At 40.2% G+C, this 22446-nt stretch overlaps 1 protein-coding gene across 1 annotated transcript in view; it reads left to right on the top strand.

Moving 5' to 3' along the window:
* The first annotated feature begins 368 nt into the window (after positions 1-368).
* The window catches only part of LOC139777198 (uncharacterized), a 119660-nt gene continuing 97582 nt past the window's right edge, over positions 369-22446 (top strand). Inside the window, exons 1-3 of the mRNA XM_071714495.1 lie at positions 369-669; positions 816-872; positions 21002-21041. The gene's annotated coding sequence lies outside the window, so the exon portion shown is untranslated. The remainder of the gene's footprint in view (positions 670-815; positions 873-21001; positions 21042-22446) is intronic.

Genomic DNA, 22446 nt, shown 5'->3' on the forward strand with positions numbered 1-22446 from the left:
TCAGAACCTTCCCCCTTTCCCCGCCGCTCGAGATCCCTCGTGCCAATCGCGCCTTGCGAGACTCGCGACTCGAGCCGATCGAGCTTTTCGTGTTTTCGTGTTTCTTCACGTTTGCCTTTGCGATCGCGTTTCGGTGGGATTAACTTTGATTCCGTCGCGATGCACCGCGGCGAACGAAAGTTGCCGTTTCGAAGTTAGCTGCTCTTGCTCTTTCTTCCACAAATCTTGCTGCGCTTTCTTCCTCGATTGGCGGGCGATTGGCTGGCCGCCCGCGGCCGCTATAGGGAAGAGAGAAAGAGCGAAGTTGAGTGCAAGTGTAGCTCGCGCTCGCTATATACACTTCGGTTGCGTTCGGAAACTTCACTCGGGTGCACACCAGCGTCGTAATGCCGTCGTTCTGTCCTTGTTCAATTTTTAGTAAGTAACCAAGATAGAACGGCGTTGGTGTGCACTCGAGTGAAGTTTCGGAACGCAGCCTTTAACCGGCGTCTTCGCGTTCGAATCGTAAAGTTCGCGCCGCGCGCGATTAAAATCGGGAGCGACAATTAGTACGCGCAATCGTAATTAATCGAGTGTTGTGTCTGTGTGTGCGCGCGCGCGCGCGAAGCAAGCTAGCTGAGAGGAGGAGGGGGCCTGGGAGGCATCGGGCGACGGCGGAGCAACCAAAGGGTGAGTAAATTATTACTTTTTATTTCATTTGCCACTTCTGCGGGAACTAATTATTTACTTGATTACTTTACGCGCGAATTATTCCTCCGGACGCTGATTGCTGTGGGCGCTATTGTAATTTCACGTTGTATTTCTCTGTTTTACAGAGAGACCGACGGCGCGATGTCGACGTAGCCGCAACTCCGCCGCTGCGCGTCGTATCGGTGAGTCGCGTGTTTTTTTTTTTTTTCGTTCCATTGAGGTTATGGATCTGCGTGAGAGAATTGTATTGCGGGTATATATGTAACAAAAATGTAAACGTGTATATTCGGGTTAACGGCGCGAGAATACCGATATGTATAACGCCTCTCTTCCTCTCCCTCCCTTTTCCTCTCTTTCTCTTTTTTATTCGAAAAGATATTTGATAGATCCGATAACTCCGATAATTATCCCACGTATTGCGGAGTGTTTCGCAACAGTCGATACTTTGATATAATCGTCAGGTTTCATGGGAGTAATTGCAATCTTTGATTAATCAGAATACGGCCGTTAAATCATTTTCGAGATATGAAATTATTATTTTGAGCCTTACTCGGTATTTTTCTTGATACGGGATGATGCATATAATGAGTATAAATTACCTAAAATATTTATTTAAGAAGACACAGAAGATAATTTCGAGATAAAATCGAGTGCCCAATTAATTAAGGACTAATCCAGACAGTACAATGTCCAAAATCGGGACAATAAGACGTCTTGAAGATGTCTTAATGACATTTTCAAGACATCTTATGTCCCGATTTTGGACATTGTGCTGTCTGAGAAATATTCCAAATCAAGTTAAAGGGGCAAGTAACTTTCGCTGCTAGTCGCGATGAGATATCGATTCAACTCGCAATATCGACTCCGCGCGGTTATTCGCGAGGACGACATTCCCATGTTTTATCCGACGGAATGCCCTATCTGTCGGGACCCCGGGGTTTATCCCTCTCCGCGAACGGAGACGAACGATCGATGACGACTATGATAAGCAATCCCGTTGCCCGAGGGAGTTTGTGCTTTATCGCCCATCATCGCGTTCTTCCTGGCATTCTCCTCCCTCGCCCTCTCTTTTCCCTATTCTCGAACTACATTATACCTGCGCGAGAGCCACCACCCCGCACATTCACGCCGTATAAATCTGATAAAAAAGGAGAAAACACGTGGGAGAAGGTCGCTTGCGCCCCGCGAATCAAGCTCCGATCCAATATATCGCGACGCCGCCCGAGACATTTTCCGGGATCACGCTCGGGCATGATCTTTCAGGGATTCGTTTACGTATCGGCTGCCATCCGATTTCCCCGGATTGTACGCTATCCTATACGTCTACGTGCGCCGAAACCGTAGTGACGTCGATCGCGCGAGAAACGTTGTTGCGATCGCCACAGAACGGCTACCGCCTATTTATCTCGAAATGCAGCGAACGTATATCATAACAAACGAATTAATTTATACGAATTTCTGGCTTGATTTCTGGTTTGCGGGAAGTATTATTTGATATTTGTGGAAGGCTAACATCGATAATTCAAACGTAAATTGGTGTATGTACATACGTGCCGCGCGGGTAAGTTTATAGAAATAATTATATTGTTTATAATTATATATGTAAATATATAGTATACAAATATGTATTTTATTGTGCATTATTGTTATATTTTAAAAATGAAATTAATTAATGACTCTCATCTGTAATATAGCAAAAACCAAAAAGGTTCTTTTAAGTTTTCTTTTCACTCGCTTTTAAAAGAATGTTGTATGTTTCTTCGTTCTTTATTTTTAGTGCTCAAAGATTCGTGTGCTGTGTGCGACAGACAAAATAATATTATAGACATCTAATCATTCATTTTCATTTTCTTATTTACTATCGATTCGTAATTGCTTTCCGATATTTCGAGCAAATGTTGCGTGCGTTAATTATCACTAAAATTTAATTATCTCTTTGATTCTACCGTGAACTGATAATGAGAACGGTGTCGTGTCGTTCAAATTAAATCGCATATGACGCAATCGTAATATCTCTCAGAGCATAGGCTGCTTTATACGTGCTCGTTACCACAATTAAATCGAGTTCAACGGTAATGCGATTCATATGCAAATAGCAGAAAGTAATCCATAATTCGCTGACAAGCTATTCGCGCTCATTTACAATTTACGCAATTGGGAGTTATTATTTCTCAGTCGTCATTGTACACTCTATACGTAGTCAACTGACATTGTTTTTACATTTTATCGTTTTTCCTTGGAGGGATAATAACATATGAACGCGTCCTCGAATGTAAAATACATTTATATACCTATTATATTACATAAAAAATTAATATTTCAAACTTAATTATAATCTCTGTGAATATTCTTTTCAAGTTCTTATAAGTTTATCCTGACGTAAATCTGTAGCATGCATTCTAATGCGTCGTGTACATTATGTCGCGACGTTCTCATCATATATTCCGATCGTGTAGTAATGAAAATCTTATTTCCCACTTTTCTCATCGTATTGTTTTTATATGCGCATTATTTTCTTTTTTCATCTCTTTTTCTCTCTATTTTCGGCATTAAGTACCTTTTATTATTTCATTGTTTCGATCTATTTAAAATAAAATATTACGAAACCAATTTCGCTTCATCCTCATCATACATCATTGAACACCCATCGAGTTGCGTCCTGGATTCTGATAACTCGAGGTAACAATAGATTCGTATTTAAATAATTTTCACGTAGCATTAAAATAATTAAATATATTATTTAACAATGTATTTTTAGCGTGCTACTTTTAAGGCACTCAACAAAAATTGAATAATAACATCGTATTCCGTTAATTATAATGTTGAAATATGAAAATGTATTTAGCACATATATTTATAAATAATTATTCCTTTCGTTTGTGCGAATAAATTGAAACGCGATATTTTACGGTCGTCGCGATATCGTGACAACGATGATGTGATGTGTACAAGATAATATTGTACATAAACGTTTTTATCTCGTTTTTATTTTGCCATCTTCATCGGCGATATTTCATTCCACGCTCGCCCGAAGCCAAATGTGATTGTAATTGCACGCGATCTCGATTGCACGAGTACTTTTAGCTCGGAGGTATAATATGCAAAATTATTTTCGGGAATGCAGCTTGCAAACAAAATTGAACGAAGCACAATTATCATTCGCAATTATGCTCTCCGACATGCGTTAACGTTAAAAGCTACGGAGTCTAACGAAATATTGAAATATCGTATTAGCGTTGTCTTGAACGAAGGACGCGAGAATACTAAATTTGCGTCTGTCAGCAGCATTTCGCGTGGAATTAAATTCGATACACTTTCGTCGCGATTCCTTCGATAAGTCAATTTAACTTTTGTAAAAGATTTCTCATTAGATCTAGCCTTATTTTATTGCCGATGAATCTTAAAGTCATTCTTCTCAATTTATCTCTCTTCATCCCTTCGCTTCGCAAGGTGATATGCTCTCTGTTGCATGGAATCGAGTCAGAAACCCGTTCGATGATACGAGTAACCTTAGACGATGGAAATAGAATCGGGTTAAGTAAAAGTTGAGAATTGCCGTCGTAAAATTAATAAGTATATGGTTGTATATCATCGACAGAAAAAGAGAGGAAGTTCAGACGTAGAAGCAAACTACTTTCTCGGGTTACAGGGAGAGAAATATTTTTCAGCTTGATTTTATTGCGCATTCTATCCGGAGTACAATCTCCATTTATTAAACTTATCGTCGAACAAGATAATTAACTATCGGAAGCTGCAGGCTCAGAGAACAATTTCATAAGACTATATCATGGAACGCATTTATTATCATCGCGCGATAAGAACGCATTTTGCGTCACTCGTAATTTTATATATTTCAGGAAACGCTAATGTTTTTGATAAAGATATTATCCCATATAATTTCTTGGCAATAAAAATAACTGTCGGAGATTCTTTCAAGATATGTCACACACGTTTGCATTTTAATCAATCCGCTTTTATACGTCCGGCACAGTTTAGATTATCGTATTGTATTCTCTGAACGTGCGCGGACCGGCGCTACGTGTGAAGCAATTGTTATCAGAATTCGGCGTTTTGTGTAGATTGTTGCTTTTTACGATTTAACTTGCGTCAAAAATACACGATTTTGATATAAATGTATTCAGGTCATATAGTCATATCTGTTCTGAGAGAACTCTTTGGTTGACGTTTCGGTTGAAATCGACGTTCAACAAACTTTATTCGCAGCATATTATCGTTACACAAAGAAATTTATATTGTAATCTTTGAAATTAATTTTGATTGTGTTAATTATGTAGAGCAATAATGTAGAATTCAATAACACCGATGACTCTTCGGTTGCATTTGTTGTGAACGATCACAGACGCAGAATCCACTAAGTGGTTTTTAGAAACGCTTAATTGGACATGAAACCGCATAATTCGAGATATTAATATGCCATAGGTGATAATTGCTGCGCTATTTGCACGCGTTCACATATCATCAGTAAAAAAAATATCAATAAATCGAAGTAGCCCGGTTAACCAATACCCACAACAATAGGCTAATTAATGACTCTGCTGATGCACTCGATAATAAGCCTCGATTTACGATTAGCTTATGGACTAAATTGATTGTTTTTCATTAATACAGAATATATAGATATCAATTAATAAATTAAAGCTGTAGTAATATATATAAAATAGTGAAATTTTCGTAATTTTTACACAATAATAGATAATAGATAAAGATTTAAATGTTGTAAAATTTCGAGAAACACAAATTTACATTTGCTCGAACTTTAATCAATTGTGAAATGGATTTCCGAGACAAATTATGCTGTTATCGTAATTATCGTAAACAGAGACAAAGATTACCAATATACAGTGAAGATAACAACAGGTTTAACGGGCGACATTTGCAAACAATATTGCGGAAGATAACATAATTACACAATTTTCTATGTCACGTAAATTCGTGATAGACGATTAATGTCACTATGGGTAGTTTAATTGTTTCGCTGTCGCTAATGTGCGCCTATCTAATAGCGGATCTCGCACGTCGTGTTCCATTAACGACCCTTATGCCGTCCCGATTGTTTCTGAACGCTGTTATCAAACGTTGCAGTTGACCGTCATAGCGAAAACACTGCATTTCGGCGAAAGAGAGAGGGGAGGGGGAGAGCGAGATTAATTGTTGCATTGTGACGCTTGTCGTATACCGCGCAGATGCGCCGTAACGATTGGCATTATATGCAGTAATATAAATTATCTAGCCGAGTCGAGTCAGTTGTTAAATCATATCTAAACTAAACTTTGTTTAGAAACCCTTTGCACGCAGTGCGGGACAGTAAACTAATTATCTGCGTGGGTGCATGCGACATGCGAGCAATGCGGTTAAAAGTTTCGACGGTCAGAAGCACGTATTTTATCGATCGGCTAATTTATACTTTTCTTCGCTGCGGTTAAAAAAAAATTACTCTTTGCGGTTTTTAAACGATAAGTAGACAAAGGGAGAAAAATGAATAATGTGTAGCGCCTGACTTAAGTAAACGTATGCAAATTTCGTGTAACGAGCTCCGAGCTCTGAAATTGCCTACAAATAGATAGTTGTAAAAGAAATTTCTACCCTGTATGTGTGTGTGTGTTTTCTGTTATGTAGAAAACATACAGGGTCCGACAACCACTGTACAACATTTTAACAGTATAATTTGGAAAAATTGTATTTAATTAAAGCAAAGGAAAATTTTTGAATATTTTTGAATAAAAATGTCGAAATTGCAATAGTTTTCGAGTTATAAGCAATTAAAGTTGATCAGTGATATTGGGTATCGTCATGTATCAATTAGCTCGTTGCAATCACGAAATATTTATTGTTAGTATAATATAAAATAAATATGCACTTTCCAAATATATTCCGTTTCTGGTAACTCAAACTAATTTCGAAAAGCGGATTATTATCGCATATGTTTTGTTTTATTTTATGAATTCAGCGTTGCCAAATAACGATTAATTCTGCTCGAAGAAAAAATCTTTATTAAAAGCAAGATTAAATAATTTACATGTAATAATTACTGTGTTAGTAATCGACTTATCAATTGATTAATATGGTATGTGCAATATCTACATTAAACGATAAAATTAGTTAAGCAGCAAAAATCAATATTATCTGAATTATAAAAGTCAATAATGAATCAGTTAGCTTAAAGTGCGCAAGTTCTATGCGATGCTATTGATTAACTTTAATTGCTTATAATTCGGAAACAATTGCAATCTCGACATTTTTAAATTTTTATAGTAAAATTATATGTATAATAAATTTTTTATTTTTAATTAATTTCCACAGATTATACTATTAAAATATTGTATGATGATTGTGAGGCAACTTTTCCAATTTATTATAATTTACATTTTATAACTAGATGTTTACGCTAATTTTAGTATGCATGCATGTAGATGATAATATTGAAATAAATTTATAATTTATATTACCGTTAAATAGATATAACGGGGTAAAACGAAGTAAAAAACAATATATTATCATTAAAAATCTTTTCCAGTTCTTAATCGTATAACATAAAAACTGATAATGGTATCGGATCCTCCGATATCAAAGCAAGGGATTTTCTTCTTTTGAGCAGATCTAAAATCTGCAATAACGACAATATGCACATATTATAACTCTGGTTTTGAACAACGTCTCGCAAATAGAAGCGTTCGAGTTAGAAAGATGTAAGCGAGGAGGCGAGTAGAGAAGTAAGGCGGAGGAGGAAGAGAAACGGGAGAAGACTCTTTCCGTAATAAGTGCCTCGCCCTGAGATGATGCGTCGAGGATGAGGCTGAAAGGGGAGAGAAACTTTCAGAACGTTTTCGTGCGAGTATAGTTCGGGCAAACCGTCTATAGGAAGGTGAAATAGACTGTTAATTACCGCGCGGGGACTTGGTCTCGATTTCTTGGACAACTCATTAATCTTAATTAGCACTGGCGAATCTTTGAATGTTTGCACACGTCGCTGCATTCTACATGGCGCGCTCATCTCGGATATTATGCATTTAAACGCATAAAATGATTGACCGGGAACGGTATCGCTTTCGCAACTATATATGCGCTAGTCCATTCACTGTCCATTTACTGGCCCTAAGATGCACGATACTTTAAAAAAGGTGTCTGATTGAGTTTAAGCCGCATAAAGAACACCCCAAAATTTGATAATTAATTAAAGCGGTGTAATTGGACTTTTAATTGGATCAACACTCAATATTTTATATTTCTTTACCGCCTTGTTTATTTTCCTTTGTAAGATGCTGCTCGCCATTCTCCCTCGCGAGGGACGTTTAGTAGGTAATATTTTAGCGATACGTTGTGCACTCACGGCCGCAATGAAATATGCAGGCTCGCGCTGGATCACGAAATTCCGAAATTCCTGGGCCACTGGAGTATCGACTCGTGAGTTACGTACGTGCGATACAAAGACGGCGGACGATACTAACGGGACCTTTCCTATAGATACCGAGACGCTGAAGGATGTAGTTCGAGGTGCTTCGGTTCCGCAGAAGGGACGAGGGCGGGAATCGTTAGCGGAAGTGAACAAGCTACGTACCGCGATATTAGGTATTTATGGGAGTATACACGGGCCGAAGCACGTAATTTTACCGTCTAGAAATATGTCTTTCCTCGCGTGAAATAGAATGTGCGATCTCACAAAGGTAACGTAAAAAGATCTCTGCTACATCATTAATGTCCTCGGGAAAACTCCGCGTTTTATTCTGCAGTCCTATTTTTCATTTATTAAATAAATTCCATTACTGCGCTTAACGTGTATAGAATAGCGCAGTACATACATCTACTCGTAAAATTACATGAGCGGGCATATTCGACCCATTTCCAGATTAAATGAATGGGGAAACAGAACTGATATGTCACATTGGACGCATTCAGCAGGGACAGCAGTTGAGTGGCAATTGGATGTGGTGATTGATATATACCTCTGGATTTCCACTGAATCAGGTTCGATTGTTACGCGGATGCTATTCAATTTTTCCCTGCTAAATGCAGCCATTCTTGCGAGGATTGATTTACGTCCCCGTGGATAAATTATTATTTCCCATTGTACTGACACGTCCTAATTCTAATAGCGTCTTGATATTTAATGAAATCAGTCACTGGGTGACTGATGCGATATATGATATAATAACTGCGATATTATATTATCTGCATTATTTAATACTAGCTTGATACACCCGTGCTTCGCTACGGTATCCGTGAAACATGTTTTACCCCTTTTCATCCCGTTAGGGATCGAATTTCTAAAAATCCCTTCTTAGTGGGTGCTTACGTCATGAGAGGAATACACTACCCGAATTTCATGTTCCTAGGTTCAGGGTTTCGGACTGGGCGTTGATGAGTCAGTCAGTCAGTCAGTCAGGACATTTGTCTTTATATATATGGATAAAGGACACCAGTCAATGTTATTTGCCGACAGATAAAGAAAAAGTTGTTGTACGTAGATAATGTTAAAATTATTATCCAGGAATTTCTTGAAAAAACCGAGCAACGCTTGCTTTCAAGCTTCTTATACTTTCAAATACTCTGCTTTATTGCGAAGGTACTTGTAAGTTTTTTGATGCTTGAACGCAAATGAAATACGCTTCTTTCCCCGACGCAGTCTTATTGCGTGCTCGTAAAATTGGACGTATCGTGCAAATTGCAATTTTACCAGCTCACTCATAATCACATTCATACGTGGTGTATATCGCATAGTAATCCAATGAATTTACATGGGACAAAATCGACGATTGAATTCGCGTATCGCTTTTACCAATCTGTTATCTACATTATTCTACAGTACATCCGTACATTGCCGTTAAAACAGTTACCTCGGCTGGAGCGAGCGTGCACATTTGCGTGTAAAGGGATTTCCATAATTGCACTATCGATACTTGTACGCCATACGAAGATTATCTCAAAGTACAAAAAAGCAGTCAGTTAATTTTTCCTTAAACGATTGAATATAATTTATTCCGTGAAAGCATGCAAAACAATTAATTAATATAAAAGTACTTATTTGTTAATATTAATTTCAATAATGTACGACTAATCGATGCATGTGAAAAAGTATTTTCCACAATATAATTTACCAAAGAATGGCTTTATCGTTAAATTAATGCAATCCACGCCATTAACGCAGTCCACGCGCGCCGAGTTCACGTAAGTAAGTTACCGAAAGTAAAAGCGGGTGATTCATGGTTGGCCGTAAGGCACAGTGGAAGCGGCAAGAATGGCCAGACTGCTCCGTTTTCAGGGTTTATCACGCTTTATCAGACACGTGAGAGCTCGGACGCGGCGAAATTATTCGAAGTGACATAATCAGGTTACGAGGGAGCGAAGTTAAGGCACTCGCACGTAACCTTTTACACCGCGGATTCTAAATATTACAGACAACACACGGTTCCCTAAGGAATATCTCGCATTCCACGAAGTATACGCAGTGCGGCGGCTGGCTTTATGCTATATTGACAACATGATGTAGTTTTCACATAACAATAATTATCATTTGGGAGCCGGGAGAAACTATAACACGTCCGTATTTAGTGCAATTTAGTTAAAGTGAGTTTGTGTGCACGACTAGCTCAGATCAACTAAGCACGTTTTCGATTCGCCGTATCCTTCTCCGAATCACGATTCTGTCTGTGCAACAGACCGAAAGGGGATACTCGGTTAGTCAGTTCCCGCTCGCTTTAATTTGTCACGATTTCCATCGCGCAACTGCCGATGACTGCATTTACATTTACATTCGAGAGAAACTTCGCCACACCACTACCACGATCGTGGGTCCTCTTTGTCGCATTTCCCCACCCTGTCTTTGCAATTAAGCGACGAAAGATAACTACGTGAACAAGACGGAGGGTAATGGTGGAGATAATATCGATCCTGGAAAGCGACCGTGGCGTAAAACGGAGAGGTAGGAATGATATAACGGTGATCATTTGATATTTGCGGAGCGGTGAACGAGTGCGCACGGGCGCGGCTGGAAACTTTTCAGAAGGCTTCCTCCCTCACGCGTTTGTCTTGTCTCGTGTCTTCTGTCTTCCGTGCCCCGAGTACACGGCAAACTGTATTGTAACGGTTGCAGCTTCGCGGAAAGGAAAATAACAAGGCCGCCTGTTACAAAGTGATTCTGAAGGTTGGCGCAAAGTCCGCGAGCGCTTTGTGAAAAAGAGTCATTTCCACGCGTGCGAGATAATAACGGAGGTGAAACATCTTTTTCCGTTACATAGGATTCCCTGTGATCAAAGCAATTTAACGAAATCGAAACCTGTAATTGAGTTTTGGTCTCTATAAAACTTTAACACTTCATTTTTTCAAAATTTCGCAATGTAATACGAATCTTTAAAGTTCTTGATGGGGGAAGAGCCGAAACTTTATTATATACTTATATCTGAAAATAAAGAGACGAAATTTCGTCGTTTTTTGAGGCAGAAATTGCTGTCTGTCTGAATTAGTCATTCAGCCTATAAATGGCTAATTTCACACAGTTATTTCAACTCTTGCAGTTACCAGAATTACATATTTTATTCTAACAAAAGCGAGGGAAAATTAGAAGAGAAGTATATAAAGTCGTCGGGTGAAACTCGGGAATCTTGTAATTTTACTCGAGGTTCTTCGACTTAAGTAAGCAGACATTTCTGCGTGAAAATCGCATGTCGTCGTAGCGCTCATTTAACGTTATATACGCCAACTCGGATCGTGTTTCTTTATTTAATCCATTATATATTTACCGCCTAATTTACTCGTTTCTGCCTCTCGCGCGCGTGGTTATATCGCTACCAAAACGCAGCTGCGGATATAATAGAGGTACGTCCTAGCCATTTTTATGTTCTATAAGCCATGAGTGCATCTGACATCGTACAAATTCTTTTTAAAGCCAAAGTTGTTTATTTTCTAGATCTTGACCGCGCGCCTTCCGCCTTCTTGGATTCCAATTACAAGATCAAAATAACTGGCGTGGAGTAAGAGACAGAAGAGGCGGGATAAGATGTCCCGGATAATTGCGAACGCTAATCCATCTCTGAGATATCTAATCTCAGATAAATCTTAAGCACCTTCTAGTCTAGTACATCCAATTTAGTTGAATTAATCTTTAGATACAGTTACGTATTGTCTAAATTAGAATTAATTTGACGTTTTTTCATAAACTTTTCTGGATTACTTACGTTTGAGAAAGATAGCGCTCCATTAGCAGGTACATTATCTCGCGATCGTTCCTAAACAGTGCATCAGTTGCATTTTAATGAATATCGTTGCACCTTATCCACGGAAATAGTCCGTACTTTCAACGAACTTTAAGAAGCACTGATAATGCGCAAAATGCGGCTGAAAGGGAGGGCTTTCTCGAAAACTGCTTTCTGCATCGTCGGACTTCGCGTATTTCGCGTACAACCGGTTGTTTAATTAAATGATAAAAGAAAATAGGGTAGCGCAACACGAGGGCGAGAAAACGGACGAGCGACGCCGGAAACGAAGGGAATAAGAGGACGGAAAGTCGACCATTCTCTCGGTCGGCGCCGATTTCCATGCGAAAGATTCAACCCTTCTCTTCCTTCCGGAGACTTCTGGTCTTTCTTTTTCTCCCTCTTTTACCACGGACCAACGTTCCCCTGAGCACTGACCTCGTTGCGAGGCAGAAAGGCCGCCCTGCGTTATCTGAACTTTGCTATATACAAGAAGGTATAACCACTTTAACGAGTTTCGTGCCGTCCTCGCAGAAATTCTAAGCAGAAAGTCCATGCAAACCGTGGACATAATAGCGGATTACACGAATGAGCTAGTCCGGTGATCCTTTGCCGTCAAATTTCAGTGCTTGATCTCCAATCCGAGTTGCCTAATATACAATTAATCACCTAATAACACATGATATATAAATTTATAGGTATATTTTCACCACATTAATACATTCACGTCATGATGGTCACCGGTGACCGACATTGAACGTAACGTTTTCGTCTTATCGATTATTATCGGTGACTGTAATAGGGCAACAGTCAAATAAATATGTCACGTATTTTTGTGCAATTTAGTACTATAAATTTACTACTATAAATTAAATGTTTCATTGTTCTTTTTAATATTAACCCTCGGTTGTCACACGGGGTCAAAATGACCCCAACCAATTTTCAAATAGCTGCATGCTGTTCAAAAACTAACAGTTTACGTGAACTGCAAAAAATTCTAGAATTAAGTTTAAACATTGTGGAATATATTATAAAAAATTTAACTTTTGAGTGGTATCATGTTAAAAAAAATCTTTTGAAAAATGTTCAAAAAAGAGGCGTGACAACCGAGGGTTAAATAATTCAATTAGCGTAAACAAAAAGTTACATAAAATTCTCTTGGCGGTGAACGTGTTAATTTGAAATGATTCTTTTTATCAAAGGGTGCATGTATGTTCAAACGGGCAGTGATGCGTGTTGCAATTTGCTGTAATCTTTCTTAGCTTTAATGTCCGTTGAATTTCGTAAAATCAAATGCGCTAGTGTGGACGCATCGTTTTTTTTCTAGTTCCGTTCCTCTCCGTGTGTTTCGCAATTAAGTGATTTATATACGCGCGTTCGGATTTATCTCTGGCCTCGTTTATGCGTGTTAAATAATAATTTATCGCCACGACAGCGTATTGTGCTTGTAGTTAATTCAATCCGTCAGCGTATACCGCGGATAGGATTGAAAGGCTCGTGTGGTAAGCCGTGTGACAGAAAGCCGTACAAGGCTTATATACGCTTTACAGATTAAATCTTGAAAATCTTATTAAAGATAGCTACCATATATCACATAATTCTTACGTTCATTTCGTACTAAAAATACAAATGTTGCCTTTCCCAAGTTCGATGATAATTGCAACAATAACTAGGTACTCTAAGAGTAATAGCAACAGAGATAATTGGTAGAAAAAAATACGTGCAAAAGACTGAACTTTTTACTGAAACTTTCAAGTGCGACGTTTCGAGAGTGTTGTTACACGTCGCGTAGCTCGTTGATAACAGGGAAATTGCAGAGTGTTCAGTGTCTTTTGCAGAATCCGTGTGCTACTCGAGTACGCACACATCGAGCGAAATGCGGTTGTATAAGCATTTTTTATTGTCATTATATATATATATATATATATATATCGCGTTAATAAAATATATATGTGTTATAATTGTGACTCATTTTATGTAAAGTTTTAAAAAGTTTGAAACTATTGTGCATTGCGCAGAACGATCGCAGTCATGTAGCATAACAGCTTTTGTATAAGAAGCTTAACTTCAAGGAGCTTTTGTTATATTGGCTTTTTCATATCTAAAAAAGGCATGTTATTAATACAAAACTGATATAACAAAAATGTAAAATGCGGAGAAATTTACAATGAGATTCAATTTGTGTATCTTTTTATTATTAGAATTTCTGTCATTTGTTTAAAAAATATATATTTAACATTTCTCTCCCTCTCTCTCTCTCTCACACGATGCGACTAAAAGTTTTTCATCTCAAAACCAGTATGTTCCATTGCAGATATGGATCTGTGAATTGATCGTCCGTGCTGTTCGCGCAAACGTAAGGAGGCACGCGTGCAATGAATAATGCGTTAAAGTGTATTTCCATCTTTATGGCATGCGCGCGGAATATATATGTATAAGTGGGGAACGTCGCGGGTAATATCGTTCGCGCGAGTGAGCGAGCCTGGGTATAAACGAAAAGTTTCTTAGAAAATATCTTATACGAGATGTCTCGCGGCAAAAATGCACTTTTCACGGCTCGCCATCGTCATCGATTGTCGTCGTGCTCACAGTCACAGTCGTAGTTGTCGGTGCGATAATGCTTATTCATTATTATGCCATTGCGAGCGCCGGCGTGTAAGAATTCGATATCCGGAGATTCACCCTCCGAGAGGGGAAGCGGTAAGGGAATCCCGACAGTGATAGAAATCGTCCTGCTGATACCGTCTCGCGGTGCGAATAGCGGTGAGTTATTTGCAGGAAGCCGTTCGAGCGAACGGAGAATAAAGGGTGAGAGGGTTAGACGGAGAGTGGCGGAAATTACAATAGACGTATACAGGTAGAGAGGAGAGAGACAGGGGGAGGTGCAGGATGAGGAGGTCGTGGATGGCTGTTCAGCCATCGGCGGGGTCGAGGAAGAGAGTGGGATAACCGCGGAGGCGGAAATCGTTATTAGCCTAGAAGCGGCGGGATTTGGATATCAAAGGCCGCGGCCGCGGTCGGTTTATGCATGGTATCGGCGTCATCAGATACAAAGAGCCGCGAATGTACCAGTACTACTGCCCGCATTTACCTCGCGTATTTAGCGCTAAATGTAGCTTACAGATTCTCGATATCAGTTTTGAACGCGCGATTAACACATTAAAGAACATTGTAGAAAAATCGGGATCGACGCGAGCATACACTGTTAAATATTGAAGGATGAAATTTAAATCAATACCTTGCGGTGAGCTAAATGACATTTTGTTATGTTTAATTACCATATGTGTCGAAATTTATTATTTTAACACAAAACAGTATTATTTTATAACTCCATTAGTTAAATTAACATTGTTGTAATTAAATTAACGACATATTGAGTAGGAACAGTGACGGCTTATAGGAATGGTTAAAAATGACTCAAATTGAATATAATTTAACACTACGAATTTAACAGTGTAGTTAGGGTTAAATCTTTTCCATTTATCTTTATTTGTATCTATAATACCAAAATTTATACGTTACGTCAACTTTATCGTTTTTGCATTCTTTATTCTTAGCTATTCTAGTCTTAATTTCAGGCTGGAATATCGCGCCAATATACATCCCGACGCTTCTCATAAAAACACTACTCGAATTGCTTCGCGTGTCGAGAAACGAGCGTGTCTTCTTGCTGTAGGTAGGTAGACGGGAATCTAAAAGCCGATATTGCTTCGATATGAAGTTGTATCGATATTGCCGCTCGCATAACGGGAGGTCATTACAAAAATCTATTGGCAAAGGGTGAGGTTAACAAAGAAATAATGGAAAGTTGAAAGGGAAGGGCTAAACGCTTTGAATAACCGAGCGCACGGCAATATTTTTCATTAATATAAATGGAAAGTCATTTTAGTAAATAATTTTAAGAGCGTTCTTTCTTACGTCTTAAGATGTTAAGGAATTAAGTTTTAAGTTTTAAGAAAAATTGAACGAGGAAAAAAAAGGGAAGAGATGGTAAATTAATTTAGCAAAGTTGCTGGCGTCAGTTTAAACGCTGCCATACGCGTGCCGTTTGTAATGAATCCAAGTCACGTTTTACCGTCGAGACAGTGAAAATATAAATGTTGCGGCGCTGTCAAAGATATAGACAGGAAAACAAGAGAAGGGTATACCGGAAATTACGGTCGGCTAGACAGAAACTCAGGGCGTTGTTGTTTCGTCGACGGAGCACTGCTTGTTTGCGGCGACATATCCTGTTATCGCTGTGTATCGGTTTTCGTTTTTCCCGCGTACATCCTAAATAAAGATCGAACAAATATTCGTCGATAAAGCCTGCGTTCGTTTTCTTCCACTGGGAACATATACTATATTAAAAATCTATAATATACGTAACGTACCCTATATATTTTTAGTATAGTACATGCTCCCAGTGGGAGAAATTGGGAGAAAACGAACGCAGGAAAAGTCAGTTGATATTGTACACAAGGCGTATCTTCCCTATGAGTGACAATAAGAGAGGGACATGAGTGGAAGTGCACAAATGGCTGAAAAAGGTGAGGACGGGAAGAACGAAATAGTATTCTACACAGTTATAAATGGTCTAAGAGACAAGCGAACAATTCGATAAATCGTCAGGGACAAAATATATTTCAATCGAATAAAATTTAATTATCCGCTTGATGTGATTTATCGACTTTTTTTATCAAAAGCTTTTTTTCGTGTCGTTTCATTAACTAAAAATTACTCTTCATTAAGAGTTCTTAATTTGTTGTTAATCATCTTAAAGGAGGAAAATGTATAATGTAGTCGTTCCTTTAATAACTCTTATGCAAGATTTTAAAATTTAGATGCGACTTGGCGTTACATTAACGTGACAAATAAGTAATTTTGATATATTGAGGGATGTTCGCGACAGAGCTATAAAGTTTGACGCAAGCATGTGTCGCTACTTTTGAAAATCGCTGAAAACCCATGTTCTATCTATGTGACTATTTGCTTGCATGCATACCTTCCCATTTCCTGCAGCCCCCTGCGTGCTGCGTCAATATCCATGGCTGTCTATTTCCGACACATTCTTTAGTGAAGAGCAGAGTTTTATATTTATGGACATTCTTTTATAGCTTTGCGGCTATATTAGATCTTTTCCTTTCTTTATTTCCAGCAATAATTTAATGCGATTCTTGCGGGTGTGTTAATGTCGCGAGTCCTTAATGCAATGTCTCTTAACAAGCTCACGAGCTTATTGAATACCACAAAGGAAGAGAACGCGCAAAAGAGAAATGCGTTATGTTGAAGAAAGATTTATGTCGTTGCTCAACGAAGAGAAAATAATGAGGAGAGACCAAATGTTGTCGCGAAGAGGGCTACGTTCTGTGATGCAATTCAGAAAAAGCGTGCTTTTGCGAGCATCTACGTTTTCTTTTCGTTTACTTTTCGTAATCTGCGTATCACAAGAGAACCGATGCAACAACGAGGAATTAAGGACAATGAACCTTTGCTGAATCGAGCTCGGATACGAAGTAAAGCGAGACTCGAGACAGTGTATTTTATTTTTCCTTTCTTATTTGATAACGCATCGATACCTCGAGTGGCGCAGATAAATCGAATTACGCCCTCGACAATAGAATTAGTCGGCCAGAACGGGAAATATCTGCAATTTACTTTTATGAAGCTTTACCTAGTGCACACGCGTCATATGGCGTAGCAATAACCGACGTCTGGAATTTTTAGATCGCTCCCAGGAGAATAAACCACGTTTGAAAGCAGTTAGAGGAGACATTTCGGCGATATCGATATCGACAATGAGTGTTAAAAATAGTATTGTAATCAAAGATGGTAGATAACACCTAAGAATTGCTACACTAAGAAAACAGAAGTGCCGTGTGAAATCGACTATAGACTGTCGTAAGTGACAACATCACGAATATGATCAGCCGTGTGGTGTTGGAGCAGTGGCGGAGCCAACCGATTGCGACGAAACAGGGACCCGGACCGGACCGGAACCGAAACCGAAAACCGTATACCGTAACCGGTATTTTTGTCGGACCGGAACCGTAAACCGTATGGAAATTTTGTAAAGCCTATAGGACCGGAATCAAAACCGGTACCGTTAAAAGTCATTATATCTTAAAAAAATTTAAGACCAGAAGATGAAAACATAGAAAACAATGAAGAAATAACATCTATACGTCGAAATATCATCACTTATTATATAAACAATTCAATTTAATAAAAATTTCAATAAAAAAATTTTAATAAATCGGAACCGAAAAAACTGTAATTTGCGTAATACCGATACTTTTATTAGCTAAAAAACCGAAATCGAAAACGAAACCTTTATAAATAAGTATTTTAATGGACCGAAACCGAAACCTTTATAAATAAAACATTAAAATAAAAAATAACTCACCGGCCGATGCGCAACAGCGGAGTTGTAATTCTGCGTGGACCTGTAACAAAAGAAATATTTTTATATTACAGCACCGTCCAAGATAATCGATACTTAAATAATTATCGCACCCGTTTTTAAAACGTCATTTTAACAAATATTTGATTTTAAAATGCAAAAAACAATCGCGGCGGCCGCCGGCGCCGCAAGCGGCTGGATATTTCCACGTTAACTAGTTCGCATAATTAATTCGCGAAAAATTGTGCAAATAATATTGCGACCGTGCGAATAAGAAAGACTCGGCCCGAAATTACACCGAAGTTAAACCTCGAAAGTGGCGAAATCCACCACAGAATTGACACAAAACCACAAAACCGAAAATATAATAAATGATTAACTACTCACCCCACGGTCGCTCCGCCGTCGCCCGATTCCTCCCCAGGCCTCCTCCTCCTCCTCTCCACGATTCGCCAGGTCCTTCTCCGTTGCAGCGTTGGTCCGTTGGCCGGTTGGCGCACTCACTCACGACGTTCACGAAAATCGACGATAAGATCGCGTCGCTTATGATCGCGCGATATTTTCGACACTTTGCACGACACTCCCGGCATTAATCTCGCGACGCGGCGCGTACTTAGTTACACGGCGACGGAAAAATTACGGCGAAGAAGCTGTACGATCCGCTCGACGCCACGTCCGTCCGCACGTCCAATCGCACGGCCAACTTCACTCGCCAGAAGCAACCGTCGGCGTCGGCGTCGGCGTCGGCGTCGGCGTCGGCGTCAGCGTCGCGAGAACGCTACACTTGCTGCTTGTGAGGCGATTTAAGTAGGGTCCGTTCGTACATCCTTCGTCCGGGTTCCGAAAATGATGTCCAATCAACTTCGTTCCGCATTCCGAAGCCGCGAGACGCGAATCAAGTTGACGATTACGAAAAGCGAGATCGAAGACCGATCACACCCAAAAGAATATAACCGATAGTCAATATTATCGAATGCGACATACCTCGGGCATCCGTATAAATTCCGCGAAGGCCGAAGCACATGTATCACGGAAACATTCGATGTATCACAGTTTTCCGTAATCTCAACCACCGGCATGCGGCACCGGAGTCCGACGATACATGTATTTACTCCGCGATGCGATCTGAGAGCAACGACGTATGTACGTGAGAAGGGAGTCGCGGGCGCCGCGGCGACACGAGCGGCGGTAACAGTGAGGGGATAAAGTGACTAGGCACCGAGCGCGTCGGTGCGCGTTTGGTATGCGTGTCAGCCTATCCCCACTCGATCCCCCTTCTCATGTTTACCGCGGCGCGCGCGACCGCCCGCGACCCGCTGTGACCTGTGACGTCGTTACTCTCGGATCACATGATCACATCGTGGAGTAAAATGGAGTAAAACACGTATCGTCGGACGGTCGGACTCCGGTGCCGCATGCCGGTGATTGAGATTACGGAAAACTCTGACATATATCGAATGTTCATTTAATACGTGTGCTTCGCGGAATTTATATGGATACCGAGGTACGTCGCATTCGATAATATTGACTTTCGATTTTCGATTACATTATTCTTTCGGACGATCGATCTCGCTTTTACCGACAATTTGACTCCGCATCTCGCGTCGTGTCGCGCGGCTTCGGAATTCGGAACAAAGTTGATTGGACATCGTTTTCGGAACACGGATAAAGAATTTCATTAACGATACGAATGGACGCTAAATCGAGTGACGCCGCGACGTGTTTAATTAACAATCGCAGGGTCTATTAACGTCGTACATTTACCTTCGTATTTGATCGTGCCTCGATATCTGGCGATCGCGGGTGACAGACACTGTTCATAAATCGATGATTTAATTGTAGTTGACAAAAAAACGCCTCACACAAGCAGCAAGTGTAGCGTCCTCGCGACGACGCCGACGGTTGCTCCTGGCGAGTGAAGTTGGCCGCGCGATTTACAAAATTCTCTCCGCCCCCGCCCGCGCCGCGCCGCGCCGCGCCGCGGCCATGTTAACGTCTACCTGCGAGACATCATGGCACGGGCCGATGGGCGTCGAGCGGATCGTATTGTTTCGTAGCTTCTCCGACGTAATTCTTTCAACGCCGTGTAATTAAGTACGCGCTGCGTCGCGAGATTAATGCCCGGAGTACTGTGCAAAGTGTCGAAAGTATCGCGCGATCATAAGCGACGACGCGTAGAGTGAGTGAGTGCGCGCCGACGGAGATGTGACAAGGGACCAACGCTGCAACGGAGCAGGACCTGGAGGATCGAGGAGAGGAGAAGGAGGCCTGGGAGGCATCGGGCGACGGCGGAGCGACCGTGGGGTGAGTTAGTTGTTAATCATTTATTATATTTTGCCGTCCTGTCAGTTCTGTGGTGGACTCCGCCACTTTCGTGGTTTTTAACTACGGTGCAATTTATTCGGGTCGAGTCTGATCTCCGGCGTACTTATACGAGATATGTGAGAAGAGATATTACGTCGCGAACGTCGCGTCTCTCTCTTATTCGCACGGTCGCAGTATTATTTGCACAATTTTTCGCGGATTAATTATGCGAAATAGTTAACGCGGAAATATCCAGCCGCTTGCGGCGCCGGCGGCCGCGATTGTTTCTTACATTTTAAAATCAGATATTTGTTAAAATGACGTTTTAAAAACGGGCAATAATTATTTACTTCGATAATTATTTACTATCGATTATCTTGAACGTAGCTTTAATATAAAAATATTTCTTTTGTTACAGATCAACGCAGAATTACAACTCCGCTGTTGCGCATCGGCCGGTGAGTTATTTTTTGAGCAGAAGGGATGAATATATCAAGTTTATTTGTATGGTACAAATTAGTACAAATTTAGTCCTTCAATCTGAAAAAATATTTGGTTCGATACGTGTAACTAAACATTTTAGGTAGTTTAACTAAACATTAGTTGTTTCAACAATTATTAAGTTGCACTAAAAAAGGTATATAGTGCATTCATGTCAACTATCAAAATCTTTTAATCAAGAATTAATTAATTCAACTAATTTTTAAATTAACAATTTTGTTTCTCAGTGTATAAATTTCAATCGTACAGCGAACAAGCGCTCGAAAATTTCATTTTTTATATTTAATTCTTAATAAATAGCCGCACAATAGCGTCGGGAATGAAAAAGTTAATTACAATAGATATAAAGTTATCACGCCGTTGTTGATTGGCGATAGTAACTTGAGTTATTTTCGCGCTCGCATATATCTAATTCCACCATCGCCCACTCCCCCCGCACGCGCATTTATTTTTTCTCCCCGTAATATCATACATATTTCATAGTTCTGCGGATATTCAACCGCGCGCGGCATTGTTTACGGAAAAAATCGGCGGGTATAAATTCAAAAACAGCATAGACCGTGCCGTTGCATCTGCTCCGCGTGGAGAAAATCCCGATCGTTTTACAAGCTCGTTCGCAGAGCGTGTCGCTGTATTCTCTTCGTTCGGCGATCGCCGCCATCGCTGCGCGACACCGGCCGCAGAATAAAACTACAATTCTCCACTGGGCTTACCATTTCGACGGGTCGAACAAAGCGGTTCAGCAAAAAGGGATCGGAGTAACAGCGAGGATAGAACAAAATCGGGCGTCCTGCACGACGGTAGCCGGAGGCGCTTGCAAGTTTCAACTGGCCGGGCGTTTAATACAACATTTGGCCAGGGCGTTTAATTCACTTTAATTCCTTACCACCACGACTCGCGATCGAGCGCGTAAATCGTTCCGAAGTCGACGATAGTGCCGGAAAACGCTTTGGAATAGGTTCCCCGAACCCTTTATTGTTTCCTCGAGCAACATTGTTTCCTTGAGAACCTTCGATACGGCGGCTGCGATCTTTCATGTACCGAAAAGCTGCATTCTCGCGGTGAACGATCAGAAGGTAGGACCCGAAAGCCATAATTCTTTGTGAACGAAAAAGGAATCGCAACGTCGTGATATTCGAACAGACGTACAAGACGCGATTTTCGATAAATTAAAAATGCTCGAAGCTCTTCTCAGTAATCTATCCCGTGATTCGTCTTTTATTTTTTTCTGCTCGTCCCTTTGAGATCGAAGTTCATTATCTGCAGCAGATCGTGAACTTATTTGACCGACCCGTCTACGAGAGATATTGCAGAAATTGAAATCTAATAATACGCCATTCCGATAGCACGTTGAATCGTTCT

Source organism: Temnothorax nylanderi, unplaced genomic scaffold (assembly GCF_030848795.1).
Source record: "Temnothorax nylanderi isolate EJ_2023f unplaced genomic scaffold, tnyl_v1.0 TNYL_tig0006_pilon, whole genome shotgun sequence".
NCBI lineage: Eukaryota > Metazoa > Arthropoda > Insecta > Hymenoptera > Formicidae > Temnothorax > Temnothorax nylanderi.